The sequence below is a fragment of the Pleurodeles waltl genome, chromosome 1_2, assembly GCF_031143425.1.
Source record: "Pleurodeles waltl isolate 20211129_DDA chromosome 1_2, aPleWal1.hap1.20221129, whole genome shotgun sequence".
Lineage (NCBI taxonomy): Eukaryota > Metazoa > Chordata > Amphibia > Caudata > Salamandridae > Pleurodeles > Pleurodeles waltl.
This window is the reverse complement of record NC_090437.1, coordinates 388226303-388242094: the sequence shown is the minus strand read 5'-3', so window position 1 is coordinate 388242094 and position 15792 is coordinate 388226303.

Here is a 15792-nt window from a genome sequence, read left to right as displayed (position 1 = left end):
TTTCCAGCCAATTTTCTCTTGTGCTCCTTTTGCCTGCCCTCCTCCCACTGCGTCCCGCCCTCCCCAGGACCTACTTAATTGCGGTTGCTGCGCGACCCTACTGAGCAGGTCCTGCACCTTGCTCCCCCGCTGCATCTCGCCCGCAGTTCTAGATTATCAAATAGGCAAAGTAGGCACCAGCCTATAGGCCCCACTACAATCAAGCTTTTAAATTTGTATTCTAAAAGATAGAAAAAATTAATCAACTCAAAGAAATGAAAACTTTACATTAAAACTCTATACAGGAAATACTGTTTTTAATTTAGTGTACCAATTAACAACGAATTACATAAACCAAAGACATCAGATTCACAAAACAGTTTGGGGCGGATTTAAGAATCCCTTACACCACTTTAGCGCCGCCTTAGCATAATTTTGTTTATGCTAAGGTGGCCTTTTCCCCCTGCTATGTTTACAAATTGGCCCATTGCATGCATTGCACCACTTTGTAACACCCTGATCCATATTATGCCTCCGCCAGGCATAATGTATGCAAGGGGGGCATTTCCGTTAGGAGGCCCGAAAAAATGGAGCAGTGAAATTTAAAAGATTTCACTGGCCATTTTTTTCTGTCATTTTTAATGCCTGCTCAGAACAGGCGGTAACAAGGTGTACCCATTTAAATCAATGGGCCTCCTTTCACTTTGCTACTAGCATCAAACTTTTTGCACTAGTGCAGCAAAGTGCCACAATAGCTTCAAATGTTTTGATGCTATTGTTCTAACTGCTGCCATAGTGTGATGTATCTTAAATACGGTGCTCACACAGTGACATTGGGGGGAACTAAAGGGCAGAAGAAAAATGGCGCTGCATTGAATGCAGCACCACTTTTCTTAAATTCGACCCCTTATCTCTTAAAAGCTCATCTTCTGTCAGCTGATAGTTTGCAAAAAAAAGCCAGTGCAAACTACGTACGTGTAATCTGCGCTAGTGATGGTCATCTCCATCTAGCTGGTGACTTGCACACTACTTAGTTCAATGTTATCTAACTAGAGCCCGCGCATGTGAAACCTCCTGTAGAGTCACTAGAATTTACAGAGAACTGCAAACAACCGCCATTTTGTGTCTGTTTAAAGTGGGAAATTTGATTGTGTAGGTTGTAATGCAATTGTTGAGTTTTTACAAATTGAATAGTAGTGCCCCTAGTGTTAAAGTAAATTATCAACTAGTGTCAAAATAGTGAAAATAACCTAATAATATTAATAATAATAATAATAAAGAATTTGTAAGAAAAATTATTTTGTATTTGATCATTTTATATAAATATAATGACAAAAATGAGTAAACCTGAATTAAAATGTATTGTTAAACGACTAGATTTTTAATTGGTATCACAATTAGATATTTTGAAAACAGCTATTTCATGTTGGAAATCATTCCCTTTCTGTCTTACACATTAGGACATTGTTTGTGGTACTCTGTAAATGTTAGTGACTCTAATCTCCAGAAATAAAGCTTTCTGTTAGTTAGTGTGTCGCAAGTTCCTGATGACTCCAGACCCTAGTAAAATATTTGAGAGTAGGAGCTTCTAGAATGCGGACAAGTATATGTACTTGACGCCTCATTTGCGTTAGTAAATTAGCTTTTCTGAGTTATAATGAAGTTTGATTAACTTCACCATCAAATTTCTACCATAACAGAGCAAATCTATCTTGTTCAGGAACTATTACTCATTTTTGGCTGAGACTTAAGAATTCTTTAATTTTCTTGAACAAAGTGTAAATATTGATTTTCTGTCGCTCTTTTGTAGACCCAGAATGTTGATGCCTGAAATTGTTGGTTGGTAAAATTAAAAACGTACTAGGAGATAATGTGTGAAGGGGGCCCCGAAATTCTGACTGCCTATGGGCCTCCACAGGGTTTAATCCAGAACTGCTCACCCTGCTCTAAGCCTCTCCTGAGCTTCACTGCTCTTCACTGTGCACTTCTGCCTCCTGTTATTTTTCTGTTGTATTCTCTTTTACTGTTGTCTCGTACTGTTTGTCACTATTTGTCTAGTTGCACTGCTGCTCTTTTAGATATGGTCTCTCCTTTTTTTCGTGTCCCCGGTTCCTGCCACCTTTTTCCCACCGTTTGTCTCTCCCGCTCCTTTAGACCACCCTCCTCCCTTTGTGCCCCGTCCTACACAGGACCTACTTGATGACGGTTGCTGTGAGACTGTGCGCGGGCGTGAGCAGCAGGCTGGCGCACTGAAGGCATACCAAAAACAAGCCTGTCTGCACCTATCCGTGCCTGGAACGTGCCCTGTGGCAGGACCCCTGGATCTGAAGCCCGCTGCCGGTACTCTTCTGATAAGACCTGAAACTCAATGCCTAAGACCCAGAACACCAACTGCAGAATTGCCTCACCTTAATCCACAAAAGGCCGCTTCTCCTGTGATGTAGGAACCACTGCGACCTCCACACAGCAGACTTCCGGCTACAAACCATAACTACACTGCACACTACTCAACGTCAGAACCCTCTGCAAGCATGCCATGGGAATCAGGGATACCATAACCACCCTCTCCCCTGATGTAATGTTCATCACTGAAAACCAGGATCACTCCTGCATCTGCACCAGATATCATCACCGCGACACTTCCCGGATACAAGATGATCTGTCTTCACTGCCCCGACAGACACAGCGGAGGCATCGTCATCAACACAAGGACTCCTTCAACTGCACTGCCTCAGACGACGACACAACACTGACCATGGTACACCTCAACTTCCAGATCAAGCCTGACGCCAAAACCACCATCAGAGGAACCCTTGCCTACAGAAACCCGGCGCCCACAGCTTCTGCAACTCCATCTCTACCAAAGACATCATCTCGATCATGACATCCTTCCACTCTGGATCCCCCTTTGACCCCTACCTGCACCACCTGTACAACCTATGTAGAGAAGTAATTGAAAGCTTCCTCACAGAAATCTTCAACACCTCTATCTCACCAGCCACCGTCCCGACACCTGGAAGCACGCTGAGGTCAAGCCTCTCATTGGGAAACCCTCAGCCAACCCTATCAAACTCAAACATTATCGCCCCATCTTGCTCCTCCCATTCCTCTCCATACTCCTGGAAAAGGCCAGCAACCACCAGCTCACAGACTACCTCGAAGAAAACAACCTGCTCAAACCATCCCAATCTGGCTTCTGTCCTAATCACAGTACCAAGACCACCCTGATCACAGCAATCGACGACATCAGATGCCTCATTGACCTGGGGAGAACAGCTGACCTCATCCTCCTTGACGTATGGGCAGCCTTCGACACCATCTCCCCACACGTTCATCACCAGACTTCAGCTCATTGGTGTCCATGACAATGCACTGACCTGGATCTCCTCCTTCCTCCCCGGCTGAACACAGAGGATCCACCTACCACCCTTTGTCTCCCCACCCAAAGACATTATCTGTGGCATTCCCCAGGGCTCCTCTCTCAGACCCACCCTCTTTAACACCTGCATGACACCACTAGCAGACATTGCTCGCCCCCACAGACTCAACATCGTCTCCTACGCTGACAACACCCAGCTTGTTCCATCCCTCACAGACGACACCGTCACCACAAGATCCAACTTCGAAAACACCCTGACCAACATCACCACCTGGAAGAAGACCAACTGCCTCAAGCTCAGTTCAGACAAAACAGGGGAACGCATTGCTGGGTACAAGCCCTACCCCTGGGACTACACGTGGTGTCCCACTGATCTCGGCTCTCCACCAGCTCCCACCAACTACGCACACAACCTCAGAATTCTTCTGGATGTCTCCTCTTTCTGCTTCCACATCCTCTTCATGCTCCCCATGATCATCCAATGGATCCTCATCTCAACCAGAAAGACAGTCACCCATGCCCTCATTGCCAGCCAGCTGGACTACGGGAACACGCGCTATGCCGGAATCACATCCAGACCATCCAGAACGTGGCAGCAAGAATCATCCTCAACCTCCCCACAGGAACCAGTATCACTCCTCACCTCATGGCTCTCCACTGACTCCCCATCCAGCAACAATGCCTCTTCAAGCTCCTCACGCACGCCTACAAAGCTCTCCACCATTCCAGACCCACCTACATCAACAACCACCTTACATTCCACCGACCAGCCAGAGAACTCTGCTGGGCCACCCTCAACCAGGGGCATGTCCCCCGCATCCGTCGCAATCACTTTAGATGTCACTCCTTCTCCTACCTCAACGCCAAGTGCTGGAGTGACCTCCCCTTCACCTGCGTACCTCCCCTTCTCTGAAGGACTTCAGAAAGAAGCTGAAGACTTGGCCCTTTGACCACCATTGCCATCCAGCCAAGGCTTGCAGAAACCCACCAGAACCTGGAGACCCTCTCGGGGTGACAAACTGTGCTCTACAAACCCCTTGATTGATTGAATGATTGACGTAGTGTCTATATGTAACAATGCATTCTTGTAACTGTACAACTATAGGAAACAGAAGAAAAAAAGGAGTGTCAAGTTGGCTGCCATGTTGTGCCACCTTACATGGCAACATAATGCAATGTGGTATAACTAAATGAAAAGCACAAAACAGAATTCCATGATGGCTACCACCACATATTGGCTTTGCCAATGCTTGTGCCAAACTAGCTTCAGTGAATCCATTACAGAATTAGTAATGTGAAACCGATTGGCTTTGTCAGTGCTTGTTTTCCAGAGTCCAACCATGCTACTATGTTACCACATACCATACGTGGAACTACATTCAGCATATGGAAATATATATAGGTGTTTGCTGACAAGCTGCAGTTTGACACTTTGAAAGGTATGAAGCAATTCATGATTGCCCTGGTAATCCTTTGCTCCTTTTCTTCCAGTAGATATATGGCTGAACTCTGTGCCATGAAGTTGTAATCATTGACTGAAAAGGCTTTACATTCATTAAGCCACAAAGTTTGTTTAACAGGTTTACATATGAGGGCAATCACTGTTTTATTTATGTGTCAATAACTAACTTTTGGCCTCACATTATGCTGGTAAAAAATGTAGTGCCTCTCTAGGCCTCTGCAAGCACAATCCAAAATCATGAGATTACTTCATTATCGGGGAATGCACCCTTTGATGTTGATGTATGGTGGGATTGCGAAACCTGATACTAATATGGCATTCCAAAACACATAAACTAAAAAGAAGAGGTGTCTGGCACATCCCCACTTTGATACATTTCTCATCAATGTTTTGGCCGTTGTCTTTAGCTCACAATTTCCATTGTGGGCTGGCACTGGGGCACCTTTCCCTGTATCTAGGACTCTCACTGCGCCTGATATTCCCTCAAGAACTGTAGCGAGACTTTGATTTCCACCATTATTCATTCCTCTACTTTTCACATTGCTTAATTTGAGCCTTTAGTAGTTGGTAAAGGGCACCAGCAGATATTTTTGAGAACTGGCACTTATTTTCTGCCTCAGGCAATTACCGCAAGCAAAAGACACATATGGGAAAGATGGAGCAAAGAAAGATGGAAAAGCGTCACAAAGGGAGAAAGAAGAAAACTTCAAGAGTGAGTTGAAGTGGCAGGGAGTAGCTGTACATAGATTGAAAAGGCATGAGATGGCTTTAGGATTATAGTGCCTCACTATTCTGTGCGTAAAATTACGCCAGTCGGCATTGTGAAATTTTGCAACGACATTGCTGCACGGAACCTGCGATGCTGCTGCACGGAATCTGTGATGCCGCCTGCACCTGAAGCTGTGGACCTAGCAGAAGTGCGACGACCCCACTGACATTGCAGGCCCTGCATCACCGATGCCGCTGATGTGCCAAGAACTCACAAGATCAGAGTGTTGTAGCACTGACGTTCGTAACACCCGTCTCCGTTGCAGTGCCTGCGACCCTGTGACGTGACCTCGACCTGGTGAGGTCGGACTTCGATTTTGCCAGAGGTGCTGAGGGACTGACTCCTCCCCACTGATGCTGCCTCACTTCCACTGCTCCGCAGCAAGGACCCAATGCCTCTTCGTAACGCCTCCGCTCCTTCACCTCGCAGCACTGGGACTGACGCCACCTCGGATCCAGCGACGCCTCGCTCCCTGACTCCGTGCACCGGCCTGTTTTCCACACTTTGGCTAAGGTACTGTACCTGGGGGTCCGTGTGTAGTAAACGGGGCCAGTGGTGTTGCATTGTGGGAAATGACTCTGTCATGACGCTGCTTAACATCAAATTGCAGCATTGGTGGTTCCAGACACTATTTTTGTGTTTTTAATTGCATTTAGTCATACTTTTAATTGTGTATTTTTTCGTATTTGGTCTTGTTTACTTAGATAAATATTTACTATTTTTCTAAACCTCTGTGGTGTCCATTTTGTAGTGTTTCACACTATTACTGTGTGTGTTGGTACAAATACTTTACGCATTGCTTCTGGGTTAAGCCTTTCTGTTCATGCCAAGCTACCAAGGGGGTAAGCAGGGTTAACCAGGTGTGTTTCTCTTTTGCCCTCACTAGAGTGAGGGTCCTTGCTTGAACAGGGGGCAATCTGACTGCCAACCAAAGACCTAATTTCTAACATGAATAAATAAGAAGATGTCCAGTGGCATCTGTGACGAGATAGGTGGTAGTGCACCCCGGTCTATGAATTGGCCTTTCCTGTAAAGATCCCCCCATGTGAGCACTCCAGCCATCGTTAGCATGTTTCTGCCTGCTGTCTCCCAGGTAACTGGAATAGTAACCTGGTGGTGGAGAGGCATGGCTGGTGAGAATATCAGGTGTTTACCCACTTGTTTGGTCAGCTTGCTTCATGTCACCCATGTACAGGCAATGGTGGAATCCGGGGGAGCCAAGCCACATGTTCCTGGGGCGGGGTAAGCAGAAAAGGGAGTCAGAGCCATGTATCCCTGTTCAATGGCTAGGTGTGGCATATATGGGGGAGAACGGTACCACTATACTGCAAAATGTGCCTGCGCACAGGCATGATAGAGTTCCATGTCAGGCGCTTCAAAGGCCCCCGCCCCATTCAAAGGACTGGATAAGTGTTTCCCATTTCATCCGCAGCATTTTACCACCCCAAGCCATGAGGATCAATTGCCTTTTGAGCATATTGAAGTAACGAAGGCTCATGAGTATGGGATGTTAGAAATAAGTATGGTAGTTTAGGGAATACAACCAGTTTCAAAAGGGAAGTTCAACCCGTTAATGTTAGGGAAATGAAATCCAGCGAGTGACACGGGACATGATGTTTTCTAATGAGGTGCCATAATTTGCACACATCAATTCTTCTGTGTCGCGTAAAAGCTCAATGCCTAAATAACGAAGGCCAGAGTCACACCATTGCAAACGGTAGTCAGGTTGGAAAGTCAGTGTGTTTGCAGTCAATGGGAAGATGTGAGACTTCCCAGTTAATTTGAATGCCAAATAAGCCGCCAAATCTAATAAACTCTGCATGTAGGCTTCATCAGCGTAAAGCGAAATTAGAATTTGCCTGTTAGGTGCTCCAATTGCATATTTACTGTAATGCTAGCGAATCTTGGCAGCCAGGGGCTCCATCGCAATCGTGAACAGCAGGATTGAGTTTCAAAACTTTTTCCATTTGTAACAGTTGCTCAGTCATACTATGGGCGGTATCCTCAACATCTGAGATCCGTTGTTCGGCTTTAGTTAGGCGCCCAGCCTGTTTTTCCAGTTTATTAGTGAGGGAATCCATTCTGGCACACAAATTGCCCATCTTGCTGTCAATAGAAGCCAGACTGATTTGCATGGCCAATAAAAGGGACTTCATGTTACCAGTGTATGAGGCGTCTTCAGTTATCTATTGATCCTGGGACTCTTGATCCATTTTGCCTCCCTGCGACCTAGCAGCCTTTCTGATGTCAAAATGGAGTTTTGTTTGTCTGCTGTCTGATTTCCCCATTGTAGTCTACAGCAAGCACAGAATAGTAGACAGCTGCGGGCAGGCCAAAAGTGCAGCGATTATCACCAGGGTGGTAGTCCAGGCCGCCTGGGCAGGCAGCTCCTGTCTGTCATGGACTCCGCTACTCGTCAACTGAGGGGGTGCGCGCGGGCCCCAATAATGGTAATGAGTGGTTCTCAGTGGCAGAACGCCATGCAGGTTGAGGCCGGACTTACGTCTTAGCCCGGGAGATCCACACGAATCTTCTGTGGGACAGGTAGCACAATGCCTACTATCTCGTTGTAGGCCACTGTGTACAGTGGTACATCCCAGCAGCTTAGGGGGCCTGAAATAGGCAGTAGTTGAATCTCAGCCGTGTTCAGTATGTCCCAATGGCTGATTATGTTGTAGTCTCTTTATTTACGTATTGTGGAAGAGGCCGTAAAATAAAGAGGCCGCCATCTACCCACCCCAGGCAATGATCAAGGATTCAATCATCAGTATCCCCCCTCACCGGCCAGGCAGTGCATAGCATCCAGTGAGCAACAGGGCAGCAGGTAATTCAGTCTTGGAGCAGAGCACTTAGGAGTCCCCACCCCCTGTAATTTGAGGGGTAGGCATGCCTCGCTCAGCAAACATCACTGAAGTGCGGTGTCCGCAAAGTTGATCCTTATTTAGTCAAGCCGAGGCCGCGTAGGACAGTAGGGCAGCCCCAGGTCAAGTCACAGTTGAGGCACACACTGGATCCCTGCAGCACCACTCACAATGCACAGCTACTGCCAAGCTTTCACCAATATCTGGCCTCACCGCAGGACTTCTCTCTCCGGCAGTTGGACAGTCACTCAGCATTCGTGAGGCTCACAGCTATGACACCCTTCATTGGCTGTGTGAGCGGGCAGACACCTCCAAAGCTCAGGCTGGTGCGACTCAGGAGGGTTGTCAGTTTCTCGCTCGCCAGAGTGTCAGGCAAGTTACTCCTCAATCCGCGTTGCCTCCATGTTGATCACGGCGCTGCCTGTATTGGGACCAGGCATCTCGGCCAAATGTGTCAAGGTTCAAATATTTTGGGCAGAGCCATGCACGATATTGAACCTCTGCAGTGCTAAGTTAATGTGGAAGCAAAATCAGGGATGAGTAGCCGGCCCCTAGGGAGGATTATGTTGGATATGTGTCCCGGGCCACAGGAGCATCACAGAGGTGGGGCCACCTTGCTCGCTGGCTCTCTAGCGCCTACATACAAGTTTTCATTTCTGCTTTGTTTTCTGACTTTTCAAGCGTGCTGCACTGTACAGCCCACATACAATGTAGGAAAAGTTTTAAAGTGTGTCTATACATAGTATTTTGTACTGGAAGGGTATCCTTCCAGTACAAAACCTATACTAGACTAACATACACACACACACCCTTGTACTATGGTGCAAAGGTGTGTGTGGTGCCCGGCAGCTGAACTCAGCACTAGGGAGAGGAGAGGGCCATATTTCTGTAAATATGGTACTCTCCTGCTCTGTCCTTCTCGCGCAGTGCAGGATTTTCTGCTGCTGCACTGCACTGCGTGACTATTTAGTAATATTATGGTGGGCAGAAGACGGCCAGCACCAGTGGTCTTCTGGAGCCCAAGGCGATGTCATAATAAGGGCCATAATATGTTTTTTTGGACTTTCAAAAAAGAGAGAAGGAGAGAGTGTGTGTGTTTTTGTCTTCGTGTAGGTAAAAATTCCTGGTGAAATCCGACAGACACCATACCCGATTCAAAGCACCTCTACCCAACTAATTGTCAGAAAATACATTAATTTTGGGGGAGTAACACCCCCTCTAAAGCTATGCTCCTGTGGATAGCCTAGTCAACCAGAAACCCAATTTCTAACATTAACGAATAGTAATTTGGGTTTGCAACCCAATATTGTCTTAGAATGGGAAATTCGGAGGGTGTCCCTAACACAAATCAAATCGGATTGCTATGTATTTTGGTTTTGCAACCAAAATCCAGTCACAAAATAGTAATCTTTTACCATCTGTTCCACAGAGGAGAAAAGCCATTCACAAATGGGAAGGGGTCTCAAAGGGACCTTTTCCCCTTTGTGAATGTATTTAGGAGGAGGTAGACGTCCGATGGACCACTGTCTACTCTTAAAAAATGAAATAATGCATCCTATTTTACTTTAAGGAAAACTGGTTACTGGAAGTCTTTCCAAGAGATTGATTCTACTTTGGTCACGACACAATAGGATATTACCATTAAAATTGTTGGCACATACACCTTGGCATTTATTACTTCTGTGCCCTTACACACTCTAAGGCGCCTTATTGGACTCACGCAGTTTAACTCATTATTTGTAGTTACTGTGGATCAGACCTAGCATTGGACGATCACAAGAATCTTCTTTGTTACGTTTTCCTACTACTTTAGCCTTGATAAAGTCACTATATGTGACGGAACACGTGTTGGCTATTTTATGGGACTGGCTATACTCAGAAGAACATGTGCAGCCGATCTTGATATTCAATGGATCTTCAAAGAAAATATTGGAACTTTGGTCTTCAGAACTGTTTTTGAAAGAGACTCTCATCTGCACTATTATAGTAATTATCGAGTGTGCTGTTGTATTCATTTCACGTTTATAGGTGGTCATTGGTCTTTGGCTCATCTCCACAGGTATTTCTGGCAGAAGGATAACTTATACCACAATAGCACCTACTCTTTAATCTTTGTTATTTGGTTGTATTGGCCCTTCATATGTGTTTTTTATAGGATGTGTGATCTACATACTACTACTACTACCATTGTGGTTGTCTATTTTTTCTTGTGCTTATAAAAGGTTTTGTCGGGTACCCTTAAGACTTTAGTGACCCTATTCTTCAATTTGAGCTGGAGCTTCTAATAATTGTATGGTATGCATCAATTGTTTGCACCCTGATAATTATGGGTTAAAATAGATGACATGTGCACAATTTTATATAAAGGAAAGTATCCATTCAATTTAAAAATCATTCATGTGACACTGGTAAAGCCTCCTCTAGTCATTGTGGAGGGTTTTATAAATACAAGGTAGGGACTGGGAGATTATTGGTCCAGTGCACGGTCTCCCAAATTGAACCTGTAATATCGAAAAAGGGGTGCACTGTTCCACAAGAGAGAGGGAAACAAGAAAACTGATCAAATAAGAAATTGGCGAATCTATACTGAGTATTCTTAGGAGGGCCCTCAAGCACCCACTAGGGTGACAAGTATCATCATCGGGCTCACTCCTCGCCAGACTGGTGCTGCAATGCCTGGCGGGCCTCCCAGCATTCTGGGTGGCACTCAACCTTTGTAAATTCGCTAGCAACGAGGGTCTGGGAACAAAACTGAATAAGGAAAGGAGAGTGTAGAATACGATAGAAAATTCTTAAAATTAGCTCTGAACCTGAGCCATTATTTTAATGTGATAGAAATTGGGTTCAGGCCAAGATTAAAAACAATAAATATAAGAGTGTTACTGGAGATAATGTACCGTCACACTCTATGCTTCAGGGAAGGTAGTTCGCCTAATCCTGCATGGTCAACATGTTTCGCGTCTGTGGTTGGTCACAAAGTGATCCAGTGACGCTTCTTCAGGACCCACACAAAAAAACGATTGATTATTAAACTACTTCTCCTATGTGTCAATAATAAATCAAGTGCACATCAAGTCACTTACAGTGTAGAAGACAGAATATGTCTAAGTTAATTGGTCAGTACAGTCGCCCTGCATATAATCAAAAAGACACGGTACAATTAGTGCCAGTGGTCAAACACAGAAAAAGACACAATTACAAATTATTATAGTGACAACCACCCTAACCCGTGTGTAATAAATATAGATATCAAGGTATTGCAATGCTTACCATCCCATGTTAGAGATTGGGCTCCCTAGGTCTGCGCTAGCATCAACCAAGGAGAACAAACTAAATGGAGATAATAATGGTATGTAATGATGTGAAACCACATAGTAATACATAGTACCGAACAAGTCTAAGAATACCTGTCTGACTTCTATTGTTAAATTTGGTATGAGACACACTTGTGCATAGAGATGTGTGTCTTCACATTTCTAGTATTTGTTAAAACGACGTTGACATGGAAAGAGAAAGTATTCAAATGTACTTGGTAGCAATGTCTCTAACCTAGAGAATGTAGATGCTATAGACTGAACAGTTATCTTCAAAATAGGTTGCTTTGTCAATATATAAAAGTCATACTGTCATCAAACATATATAGCAGACACACACGTATTATATCTTGGCCCTTAATGACCTATTTACGTGAATGATGTGTGCTAAAATTGTCCCAGGAGGGCCTCATGTATGTTTCACACGTCCATTCTTGCTTCAAAAATGAAAAAACACGGTGTCCAGCAAAGTGTGGCAAGATCTAAATGATTCAAGGTGGTCGCCCGATAGAATTAAAGGCACCATACAAGTGATGAAGCAAACAACGTGAGGGATAAATAATCCCTTATGCTCAACACACCACAACAAATATCGCCGTAGTCCCATGCTTACTTTGTTTTGTCCTCGGTTCATCGGGAAAACCTACCCCCTGCCGCGCGCCTGTAGACGGCGTGTCAATGCGGTAGGGGGTTATTTAAGCTCGCGCTGTATAGCGTGAGCAACCCGGAACAAACCGGCCGGTTGTTCCGGGTACTGGAGATCGAAAAAGGACTCGCATCTCGGCGGCCATCTTGGGGAATCATAGAGATGTCGAGTGATTGTCGCATTCCTGTCCAGACTTCAAAGACAGGTTACTATGGCGGCCATATTTTATTAACAAAAAACGGAATAACAAAAGAATATCCAGCCCATGTAATGGGGCTAGAATGACACAGTAGCCAGAGGCACCCTCTCTTTGTAACAAAAGAAAAACAACAAAAGTCAAAAATAATTTAGTAATGAAAATATTCATATCGTGATAGATAAAAGAGGAAGGAGGAGAAGTCATCCCTGTTGAAGCCAAGATATATATATATATATCTCACGCCTGATCTGTTAGAATATCTTAACTGGTAGTGCTTATGGTGCTTTACAAGAAAGTATAGACAAACTAGTAACTGTCACTCTGTCTAAGTTAAACGTCATGTACATGGAATATGATTTAGGGTGTTAATAAATTCCAAGGTATATCATCGTTCAATCCTTCTTTATGGGTTTTCAATCGGAACACCCATCTCTGTTCGGTCTTGAATAGATAGTTAGGGTTATTGTTGTCATATCTTGGTACTTGTAGTACTATCCACCACATATCGTCGGGCCATGTTTCGCCTCCAAAAAATGTGCACTCAGCTTTGTGGTGATGCGGGAGCATCTGATATTGCTCCGGTGTTCATTAATATGTAATTTTACTGGGCGAGTAGTCATTCCGATGTAATTTAAGTTGCAGGGACAGGAAATTAGGTAGATACACTGTCGTGTATTACAATTAGTGTGTTTGTTTAGATGCCAAATCCCGAAATGGTTAAGGTCAATGCTGTTTAAGCGTTTAGTGAGAGGACAGACATTACATGTGCCACATGGGTGATGACCCATCACTGGAGGTAGATTCCATAATGTTGTTTGTTTTTGTGTCTCGGGCATACGAGGGCGAGTATGAACAAGTAGGTCTCGTATGTTTGTAGACCTTTTGAAAGCAAAGAGGGGTTTTGGGATTCCCGTACCACCACTCTGTAGTATGTTCCATCGTTTGTTAATTAATTTTTTGATGGTATTTGACAATGGAGTAAAGGTCGAGACACACGTCAAACGTGTTTCAGGATCTTTAAGTGTTGAAGATAACAGAGCCTCCCTATGGTTGTTGCGGGCTCTTTTATAAGCAGAATTGATAATCTTGTCAGGATAGTGTCGGTCCTGTAATTTATGTTTCAAATCACGGGATTGGATATCAAAGGTTTGAGTAGTGCTGCAATTCCGTCGTAACCTCAAAAATTGCCCAAATGGAAGATTGTCCCTCAATGCTTTTGGGTGATGACTATCGTATACCAGTAAACTGTTACGATCAGTGCTCTTATGAAAGGTAGTGGTGGTAAGTGTGCCATTGTCAATTTTGATCACCAGATCCAAGAATGATACTTGTGTGAGAGATGAGTGGGCAGTAAATCTCAGGAAAGGATCCAGAGAGTTGATCCAAATGGTGAATTTGTCAATTTCATCATAAGGGCCATTCCAGATAATGAGAATATCATCAATGTACCTCTTCCATAAAGAAATCTTGTTATGGAATGGATTGGATGTTTGTAATATAAAGAGTTTTTCAAAATTATACATATACAAACATGCCAGACTAGGGGCAAAAGTACTTCCCATTGAGGTCCCTTGAATTTGATGAAATAAAGAATTTTCGAATTGGAAGAAGTTGTTTTTCATTGCAAGAGTGGCACACTGCATAATAAAATGGACAGGGGTAGGAGATGTCCATGTGCTGGCAAGTAGGGCGGATTCCACTACTTGTAAGGTCGAATCCTGTGGGATGTTTGTGTATAGAGCTTCCACGTCAAGCGTAATGAGAGCTTTTGCTTCATTGGATAAGTTAATGTTCTCAATCAGGTTAAGAACATGAGTCGTATCCTTCAAAAATGTGCTTGATTCTTTTACCAGTGGTTGAAGGAAGAAGTCACAGAATACTGAGAGGGGCTCTAAAACAGATCCAATGCCTGATACAATCGGTCGCCCAGGAGGTGGGAGAGTCCCTTTGTGTATTTTCGGCAGGCAATAGAAGTATGGAGTCCTAGGATGTATGGTGTCTAGAAACTCGGCTTCCTTGGGAGATATCCATGCGTTATTCCTAGCCTCTTCTATCATATTTCTGATAGTTTTCTGTAAATCAGCAGTAGGGTCATGAGTCAAATCGGCATAGTGAATTCTATCACTTAAAAGTCGTAGACACTCCTGTCTATAATCTTCGGTGTTCATAATCACGATCGCTCCCCCCTTGTCAGCTGGTTTTATGATGATGGATTGATCAGAAGCTAGATCTTTCAGAGCCTTCTTCTCGTTGGTAGGTAAATTCATGAACGGTCTGCTGGGACAGATGGTGGCTAGATCTGCCATGACTGCTTTTTCAAAAGTCAGTACTTCAACAGGGAGGGAATGTGAAGGGGGAATGAAAGTAGATGGTTTTTTGAGGCCCGTGTCATTGTTTCCAGGGTGAACCGGCCTATCTAAGAAGAAAAAGTGAAGGCGTATTTTCCTGAAAAATTGCGCCAGTTCACAGTTAAGGCGAAAAGGATCTTCAGAAGGAGTGGGGACAAAGCCCAAGCCTTTGTTCAGGGCTGAGAATTCATCAGTAGAGAGATGTCTGTTAGAAAGATTAACCACTAAGCTCACGGTGGAGGAGGGGTTTTGCCCTGACTTCGAGTAACCATTTGAGGTTCTTCTCTGTTCCAGTGAACCCGTCTGCCTCTGCCTCTCCTTCTTCCTCTTCCTCTGCCCTGGCCGCGGCCTAAAAAAGGCACATAGGGGGGGCATAGGGCGGGGTTGGAAAAAGGGGTATGGTGACTGCCAAAAGAGAGGTTGATTGGGGGCGTATGGTGGCTGGTTATACATGGGTGGGTGGTTGAATCTGGGTGGTTGCATCCCGTCATCAGTACTCCATCCATCGGATGAAGAACTGTTGCTGTAATTGCGGGTTCTTCTATTGGAAGTTGTAGAGTCATCAGATGAACGAGACTGAGCATCTATGTCATAGTCCTCCTTCATATAAGGGTAGACTTTCTCACGATCGAATCTCCTAATGTCTTTCTGTAGTTTTGTTATTTTTTGCTGAGTTAGAAACTCCCTCGTCTCGTTAAGTTCTGTGTTGATTTCTAGAAGACGGCTTTTAAAAGAAGACAGAGTTATAGTTGTTTTTATAGTGCTTTCAATGCAAGTGATCTGGATCATAATGGATTCAGCTAACCGCTTTGAAGCATTGATGATTAGTACTAGC